The following is a 10,100-nucleotide window of genomic DNA, read 5'->3' on the forward strand; positions in this document are numbered from 1 at the left end:
AGTGATTCTCCCAAAAGCTTTGAAAAATCACTAGGAGGAGCCCAGGAGTCTCACAAAATGCTAGGCCATTCCTACTAGGGGTTCAGAGGATTTTTTTACTCTGCAGGGAACTGGGGAGATGACAAAGTAATCACTTTCTGCTTGCTCAAGTTTGCCTGCAGTTTTCAATTGGGTGTAGTGCCTTCCGTTTCCCACCCTACAGTTTTGCAAAGCTGCAACACTTTACTTCAGGGAAGAGCTACAAATCTACATCCAAATGGTGAGTTTAATGAGTAGCAATGAAATTAGTAGTAGTCTTTGGTATAGACAAATAGCAACCAGTAAGCTCTTTGGGACAAGAAAAAAGAGACTAATTGTGACCATTTGATAACTAGTTAATAATAGTAACTAAAACTTATCGAGCACTCCCTATGGTAGTTGCAATACTAAGGGATTTGCCTACATAATTTGATTTTGCCCTCACATCAATGCTATGATGTAACTACAATTACTATTTCCACTTTCCAGAGCAGAAAGGTTGGAATGACCAGGTCATTTGCCCAAGTTGACACAAGCTGTGGGTGGTGAAGCTGGCATTTGAATCTAGGAACTCTTTCTCCACAAGTGGCACCTTTAATCATTATGTTATACTCGACTAAAAAGATAACACAATCTAAGTGTAAAGATTATAACAAATAAGCGAGATTCAGAATGTGAGAAGAAAACAAAATACACTGCTCCTTTAAAACAGCTGTGTAGACAATTTCTTCTCTGGGCATTGAATAAAATCTTGAGCAGGTTTCATAGCTTCTCCAATGGCTATATTATTATTTTTAGCTAATAAAAATACCCTCATACTTTTCAGAATTAAGATTGCCAGTCCATGATGGTAATCAGGACTCCAAGCTTCATTTGAGGTTAAAGCTCCTATTTCAACATATGATAAGAAGATGCCTTTGACTCCTCCAGTTTGGGAGTGGCTTGGCTGGGGGTAGGAGTGAAAGGAGGAAGAGACGTTCGGGGCAGTAGAGATTTAACATGCTAGTACTGTCATACCGTCATGATCGCACTTTGTTGATTTCAGGACCTGGTGGTTGTCCAAAGCTGACTCATTATGTCACGAGGAGTTTTTATGGATTTCTCAAAGATTTTCCTACTGGCAACCTCCAGCCACATTTCCTGAGGTTAAGGTAATGCTTCTCTGCTAGGTGTCCGCTTATAATTCCTCCCAGACCATGGGCGTCCAGTGGTCTGTCGACTCTGTTGGGGTCTTGTCTTCCCTCTAGACAGCTCTTTTTGTGTGCGATCCAAGCTGAATCCCAGTTTGAGCCCTACAATTAATTCCTGGGAAACATGGAATGAGTGCAGCTGTTGACCAATGAAGCCACTACAATATCCTACATTTGAACTTTTCTTGAAATAAATATGGCATCAGTCTATGTATTTCATAGACTGCCGATTTCTTTGAGTAGTCTTCTTCATCTCCACTTACTTGGCTTGAGGTAAGGGATAAGTACCCTTTGCTCTCCTCTCTCAGGGTGGTGAGGTATGTATGTTAAGTCAGAATTGGTGGTGATTTCCATACCATTCCAATAGCTCTCTCCAGAGAAATTGGAAGTCTCAAAAAACAGTAGTCCTCTTTTTTTGGCTCTCCAACCTTTTAAATATCCTTGAGACAGTTCTTATGCTAGTGGCTGCCAAAGTAAGTTTCCAGAATACTTATTTTGCAAGTCCTGCATATATGGCCTGGCTTCTCATTTTAGATTGTGGAGGTTATTTGGCACCAATCGTTTTGTTCTCAGCCTTTGGGGGCTTTCAGCTGAAATAGAGAAAGGAAAGAACAATTTTAACATCCTATTATAAATGTTTTTCTGTATTGGTTGAATGGTTCTTATAGGAAATAGAAAGTTTAAAAATGAATTGTTGTCCTATACTTTCCAAACATCTAGCTATTTCTATTTTTATGATGAAATTTTCTTCAGGCAGAATAAGAAGTTAAAATGGGACAGCTCAGACACTAAATCCTCAGGCCCACTCAGTTCTTAACCTGAAATTGTCCTTCCATATTTGAAATAAGCTTATCCTTTACCATTTTCATTCCAAATCTAGGAGCTTCTGAATCCTCAATTAAGCCTAGCCAACTTAATTATCTTAGCTAAGTGTTTCTTTCTCATTCAGCTTATAGTTCATTTATCCTTTCCTGGGATATAAGTCATTATGATACAGCTATATAACCAATATACTTGCTGTCTGGAAGTCATTTTAATGTCTCTGAAAGATTGAATTATCACAGTTTATCTGACTTCCATATAAACAGAAAGAAAAACTGGATTCAAGTCCAATAAAACAATCTCTTTCTTGGTCTGCATCCTCTTTGACTTTAGTGCTCTACACACATCTCATTCTGTTGGGCTGCCTCCCTCTGTGTTTTTGGAAATGTAATCTTCTTTTAACTTCTGTTGGTGGTCCTCTTCCTACTTCTTGAACTTTCCTCCTATTCTCTTCTGTGGATCCTTATCCTAGTGACTGTCCTTGACCATTTTCTTCCTTCCTTTCACTTAGCAATTGCATCCACACCCTGGTGTAATGGCCACCCAAATACAATTAATTCCCCTAGTGTTATCTTTGCTTTCTTCTGTTCCCTTGCACCTACTTGTGTATTTACCTTTATTGTGGCCCTTATCATATCCAAGTATAATCACTTGCCTGTAAGACTGTCTTTGCCAATTAATAAATCATTGACACTGGAGATCTGGCTTCTTATTCACCTACTCAGTACTAGACATACGATAGGTGCTCATAAAAGTTAAAATAAATAAAAGAAAAGTTTTAATCTTTGCTTGTTGGGTAACCTCTGTATATCTAGTCTTTTAAATTAAATATGGATAAAACAAATAGCATCATCATTTACTACAACATTTCCTTCTGATTTCCCAATTTCGGTACCGTAAGAGTCACCTTTGATTCTACTGTTGGCCTTATCTATCAAATCTAGGCAATCATCAAGTCCTGTCTATTTCACTTGGGCAGTATGTTTGCATTTGATTCATTATTCATTTCCAGTTTCCAAATCTTAATTGCCATTGGTTTCGACACTTGTATTAATGTTCTAAATACTCAGTTGGGCTGCAGGGAAAGTATAGATTGTGAAATCAGGCAGATCAATGTTCAAATTTTGGGTCAGCTTTTAGATGAGAAACAATTTACTTAAACTTTTAAACCTTAGTTTCGCCATATAAGTTTGCACTGTAATCTTTGATTAAATCCTCCATGAGATATTAACTTTCAAAGTAAGGAATAATGTCTTATTCGACTCTTTTTTCTTATAAATCGACCATAGTTCCTGGCATATAGCTGCTACTCATTGGTGCTATTTATTGAATAAATGAATAAATGGGTGTGATGAGATCTACCTCACAATGCTAAAGTTAAAGAAATAAATTAAATTTAATGGGCTGGGTGTGGTGGCTTATGCCTGTAATCCCAACTCTTTGGGAGACTGAGGTGGGTGGATTGCTTGAGTTCAAGAGTTTGAGACCAGCCTGGGAAACACAGCAAAACTCTGTCTCTACTAAAAGCACAACAAATTAGCCAGGTATGGTGGTATGTGCCTGCAGTCCCAGCTACCTGGGAGGCTGAGGTGGGAGAATCACCTGAGCCCAGGAGGTAGAAGCTGCAGTGAGCTGAGATCACACTACTGTACTCCAGCCTGGGCAACTGGAGTGAGATCCTGTCTCAAAAAATAAACAAACTTAATAAAACATGTCCAGGAAGCATAAAAAGATGTGTGGAGGGGTCCATATACAGGATAACCAAGACCCCTAACTGACAGCACTGGATGAGTTATCAATTAGCACGCAGCACCAACTGCCAAGCATATGAGTGACACCATTTTTGGACTTCCCATTTATCCTGGCACTTAAACCAGCATCATTGGAAACAAAAGAACCACCTAGTCAATTCATGGAAACTTGGGACATGAAAAATTTTTATTGTTATAAGCAACTAAGTTTTGGGGCAGTATAGAGATGTTGTAGAGCCATAGCTAAACCTAAATGCATGGTACTGTCCTTGAGCTTGGACTGTGAGTGCAGGCATAGAGAATAGCAGGAAGACTTTGCGGAGGCTGACAATGTAATGCGGTAATTAGCCCTGGAGGCTGGAGGAAGGCCACCCAGTCTCATATAGTGATGGAAGATTTGGCAACACTGTCATCTATAGTAACATAGAAAACAGAAAATACAAATAATGAACTTAAGGATTTGGCAAAAGTGATTTCCAGGGAGGATGCTGAGAGTGTCAATTAGCTTCTTTTAACTGCTGATAATAGAGTGATGAAAAAGAGAGAGGACCTAAAAAAACAATTTGGATTTCAAGCAGAGTTTAGAGAAGAATTTTCCAGACTAAAAGTTTCAAAGTTGGAAGACAAAACTGTTTCTTGGTCCAAGCCTCTCCAGATGGCAATAAGTTGGCAAAGTAGGAAATGGCTTTGGGAAAAGATCAAGCCCAGGATGATGCTGATATAATGTGGTCTCAGATCAGGATCAAGTTAAGGATGTGTTCGTAAGACTCTTTGTTAAGACCTCATAAATATTAAAGCCTTTGCTTCCTAGACTTCTCAGCTAGATTAAAAAAGAAAAGAAAAGAAAAAAAAAAGGCTTTTAGGCCAGATGCAGTGGCTCATGTCTGTAGTCTCAGCACTTCGGGAGGCAGAGGGGTGAGGGTCACTTGAGGTCCAGCCTGGGAAACATAGCAAGACCATGTCTCTACAAAAAAAAAAAAAAAAAAAAAAATTAAAATTATCTGGATATGGTAGCACATGCCTGTGGTCTTAACTTTTTGGAAATCTGAGTCAGGAAGACTGCTTGAGCCCAGGAGTTGAAGGCTACAGTGAATAATGATTGCCTCACTTCATTTCAGGCTGGGTGACAAAGCAAGACTCTGTTTTAAAAAACAAAAACAAAACAAAAAACTTTTAAACATCTTGAGGTCATGCTGTCTTAGGTGAAAAAAGTAGAAAAAAAGTACTTGTAAAACTTTCAAGGGCAACATCTCAGAGCACCCCAGTCCTCACCTCAAGGTTGAAAGGTGCCTGTCTTTAAGAGTGTGACCTTAACCCCAGCATGTGTGGATGCTAATTCTAATAAGTGTGTGTGGCTTATGTACCATGACGCTAATTCCAATAAGAGTCAGAGGAAACCTACAAAGTTCCTAAGAAAATTGTCAGAGGAGGTACTACCAGCTTAGACTAAAAAGGACTGAGAGTTCAAAATGAATCAAGATTTCTGGACTCCTAACATTCTATGCTCAGGAAGCTCAACTACAAACATTGCCCACTTCATATGGAAAAGAAAGAATGACTCATTGGCCTAAAATCCTGAAAGTAGAACAAAAAACTAAGGAGAATTATTCATAGGGACCAGCAGTGGGCCCCAATCAATGTAAATTTTTTGAAACTGGCACACAGATTAGCGACATCTGTCTGGCTGGATATAAAAATTTGTATAAACAGTTGTCCTAAATATACTTGTTCCCCCCTTTTTGATTGGGAATGTCTATTATGGAGAGACACCTCCCCATTGTTTGTTGGGCATAGGGATGAAGTAGTAAATAGCTCATAGTTCTTTGTACCCAAGAGGATTTGTTCTTAACCTGATCTAATTTAGATTAAAAAAAAAAAGTCCTGGACCTTCAGTCTGACTGAGCCTAATGTTAAAATGGGATGAGATTTTGGGGAGATAGAGTAAGAATATTTTTCATGTGGCAGGAATATGAATTCTTATGTCCAGAAGATAAATAGTGGTAGATTGTTTTTACAAAGACGATTATAATAATATCTGCCATCCCATCTACTTCTTTGTGATATGACCTGGCCACTCTCCTATCAAGACATGAAATCTATTTTCTCTCCCCTTAAATTTGCAATGCTCCAATGACCTGCTTTGAACAAAAGAATGGGGGCAGATATTATGCTGTGTAACTTCAGAGGCTTGTTGTTAAAAGATCTATAACTTCCACCTTTGCCACTTGGAACAATCTTTTTTAGATCCTCACTACCGTGCTCACTACCATGCTGCGAGGAAGCCCAAGCAGTTCAAGGGGGGAGACCCAAGTAGATAAAAACTGAGGCCCTTGGCTGAGCTCCCAGTCAGGGCACCAACTGCTAAAAATATAAGAGCATTTTGGAACATCCAGTCTTCCCAGCACCTCAGCTGATACCAAGTGAATCAGAAATACCCAAAAAACCTTCAGAAATACTAAGTTGCTATTGTCTCAAGCCACTATCTCTTGGGGATGGTTTGTTACACAGTAATAGATAACAGACAAAGGTAAGTCTATTTGGAGACAGACTCCAAATATCCTAGGTCACTACTCAGGAGCCAGTGAAAAGGTCAAAGCAGTGAGGTTACAGTTTTCTATGAGTTCACATAGTTGGCCCTATGTAGTTGATTATGAATCAGCAGTAGTACTTATTTGTTGGTGGTGACTAGCTCTTTCTTGGAATCACCAGCATTTGAAATAGTACTCAGTCTAGTCAAGGTTTAAGTACAAGCAAGTGCAGTTTGTGTACTCAGAGATTCTGAGGTCTATGTTCTTACTTTTATAAGTTCAGAAACAAGGAATATTATGCTCAACATATTATTTGATCTAGTCTCAATTATTTTTGTTAGGCTTTTTCTACTTTTCTCCTATATGAGTTTCCAGTTGGTCAAAACAAACTACTCATTTTCCCAAAGTATCCTTTCCTTTTTGGATTCCATTTCTTTGCTTCAGTCATTCACTCAATCTTTTATGTGGAAGTACTCTGTAAATTAAAAGGAGCTATAAACTTTTATCACTTTGCATTGGATTTTAGTTATGGATGTATTTTCTCTATAAAATTATAAGCTACTTAAGAGCAATGAATGTCAATTTTATTTTTGTTTCATCTTCCATGCTAAAATAGCTTTAAGCATAGTAATCAAAAGCATTCTCTCTCTCTCTCTCTCTCTCTCTCTCTCTCTCTCTCTCTTTCTCTCTCTCTTTCTCATCCATTGTATCTTTTTTCAGTTCCAGGGAAACCTAAATATTTGTCCCTGTAAAATCCAAACTCTTTGGCATGATGAATGAGACCCTTCACCATTGGCCTCCTGCACTCTTTCCAGCCTCATTTCCAGCCTTTTAACCACTCTCACTAGGGATTTGCAATGATAAAAGAAACTGTAAAGTGAAACTATGAAAAAAAAGATCATGTTCAGGCCTGGTACGGTGGCTGACACCTGTAATCCCAGCACTTTGGGAGGCCAAGGTGGATAGATCACCTGAGGTCAGGAGTTTGAGACCAGCCTGACCAACAAGGTGAAACCTTGTCTCTACTAAAAATACAAAAATTAGCCATGAGTGGTGGTGGGCACCTGTAATCCCAGCTACTCGGGAGGCTGAGACAGGAGAATTGCTTGAACCTGGGAGGTGGAGGTTGCAGTGAGCCAGGATCACGCCACTGCACTCCAGCCTGGGCAATGGAGCAAGACTCTGTCAAAAAAAAAAAAAAAGGGCATGTTCAAAAGATTTGGGGCAGCCATGAAAAATGCATCACTACTATATAGAACCTGTGACAGGGCCAGATATCGATTTCTCAAGATTCATTCTCCCCTCCTTTAATAATCAAGTCTCTGAATATTAACTGGGCATATGACCAATCAAAATATGGACTACATTTCCCACACTTCTTTGAGGCTAGATGTGACAATGTAACTAATTTGTATCCAATGAGATATACGTACATACAGCTTAAGAAATGCTTAAAAGTGGGACTGAGTACTTCTGCAGATTTTTAAGCAAGGAATGCTTAGAAGTTGGACTAAGTACTACTGACTTTTCTCTCTTCTGCTGCTTAATTGTGGACAACATGAAGCCCAAGAAGCCATCTTGGACCATAGGGTGAAAGCTACAGGTCAAAGATGATAAAACAGTGAAATGTAAGAAGCCTAGGTTTCTGATGATCATGGAGCGACTACATAAGCTCTGAAATGCCTATGTCTATAATTAATTTTGATCTGAGAGCAGTACATTTAAACCAAATAACAATGGTTCAAAATGCCATTGTTATTTGGGCATCTGTATCACTCACAGCTAAAACTACTCTTTCCTAATACCATGTCTCAATTGTGGACAAAATGTTGAATGAGCAATCCTCCAAGTACTGGTACTCATATGGGAACTCAGGTGGGAACAAGACTCTTATTTCAGTTGAAGTCTTTAGTTTTCCATGTCTGGATCAAACCAATTCATGCAAGGAGAGAAAAAATATCACTTTCAAAAATAAGATTTGCATTTACTTTCAGTTTTTATTTTCCTTTCCATTTTATCTAGTTGAACCTGCCTTTGTATGACTTTTTGACAATAACCTGACACAGTTTTAGAGAAAAAGAGAGAAAGAGATGTGGTTCCTTCCATGAAAGGATAGCAAGGTGCTGATTCCAAGCACTATCCTTACCCAGTTTTCCCTTTCCCTGGATTTTTTCATCCACTTTGTTTCCTAGGTTCTTACACAGAGATGATGAATGGAAAATATTGAGGCAGTTTAATTGCTACCATGTTGTCAGTATTTCCAAGAATGCCTTACCTGGCACATTTAGCTCCATTCTGCTTCTAAGGCAGCCATGGCTGAGTTCCTTGATGCCAATAACATATACTGAGGGCCCTATAATAAGTAGCACATGAAGCATAGGAGATGAGAAAATCCTGTCATGCAAATAAATGAACACCCATGCTCCAATTAGTGGGTGGGGATGGGGATGTCTCTTTATATAATTTCATATTTTGAGGAGGAGGAGGGATATCAAGAGAAAGTTGTGAGTAGCAAAAACAACAGATGTACTTTGCCATTTCAAGAAAAATAATATCTATTCAGATAGTTGAAAGATTAAATCATTAATTGCCTTTATGAATTAGAATTGTACATTGGCACATTTTCAAGAGCCAAATTCTCTGTAAATTTTTTATTCTCATTATGACTGTTTTCAGCTCTGCTCACCATACTCTTCATGACTTAAATATGCTCCTTGTTCTTCTCTATTAGAACATGTCCTTTGCTTCCCTTGAGATCTGATTAAAGACTTGCCTTTTACAATAAAAGAGGTTCAAAATCAACCAAGCACCCCAAAATTGGGGCAACTGGTGGTTATACTTAATGTGTTTAAGAGATTGAAGAGAAGATCAAGATGGTGGTTACCATGAGCAGAGAGAGAGAGCTGGTTTTGAAGCATGGAATTTTAGACTCATATCATGGCTGCTCAGAATGGCACCACACAGGCTCCATACTTTGTAAATTTTTTGTTCAGATATGTGATTGACTTCGCTGTAAATATAAGTGACTGATCCATCAGAAATGACTTGGAACTGCCTTGGATATTTTGAGAGAAAAGCCAAGCAACACTATTTTGTGTCTGTTCTGTGGTAGAAATAGCCACTGGGTGTGCAATCATAATTAAGACATGGCCTTTGCCTTGGAAGACTCATATTCTGGTGGGAAATATAGACATTATATTATTTAAGAAACTTGACTTGTAAAAAAGGAAACAACATCATAGTGAAAAATTAAAGGAAAGATGCATTTTAAAATTTCACGTATGCCAAACTACCTAGCAATAACACTTCTGGGTATTTATCCTAGTGAAACCAAAGTTATGTTTATACAAAAACATTCATGTGGACATTTATAGAAGCTTTATTTATAATGGCTAGAAAGCTATAAGCAATCCTAATGTTCTTCAGTGAGTAAATGAATCAACAGACTGTGGAGCAGTCATATGATGGAACACCATACAGCAATGAAAAGGAACCAGCTGTTGATACATGCGACTACTTGGATGGATATAAGGGGAATTAAGCTAAGTTAAAAGAGCTAATCTCAAAAGGCTACATACTTCATGGTTCTGTTCTTATAACAGTATTAAATGGCATAATTTTAGACATAAAGAACAAGTCAGTGGTTACCAGTGTTATGGTTGCAGGAAGGATCTGGCTATTAAGGGGTAATATGAGGGAGATTTTTTGTGGTATTGGAACGGTTATGTGTCGTGATTGTGGTCATGGCTGCATGAATCTATACATCTATATATGATATAAAGTGTCATAGT

This window comes from Papio anubis, chromosome 7 (assembly GCF_008728515.1).
Source record: "Papio anubis isolate 15944 chromosome 7, Panubis1.0, whole genome shotgun sequence".
NCBI classification, from domain to species: Eukaryota; Metazoa; Chordata; class Mammalia; order Primates; family Cercopithecidae; genus Papio; species Papio anubis.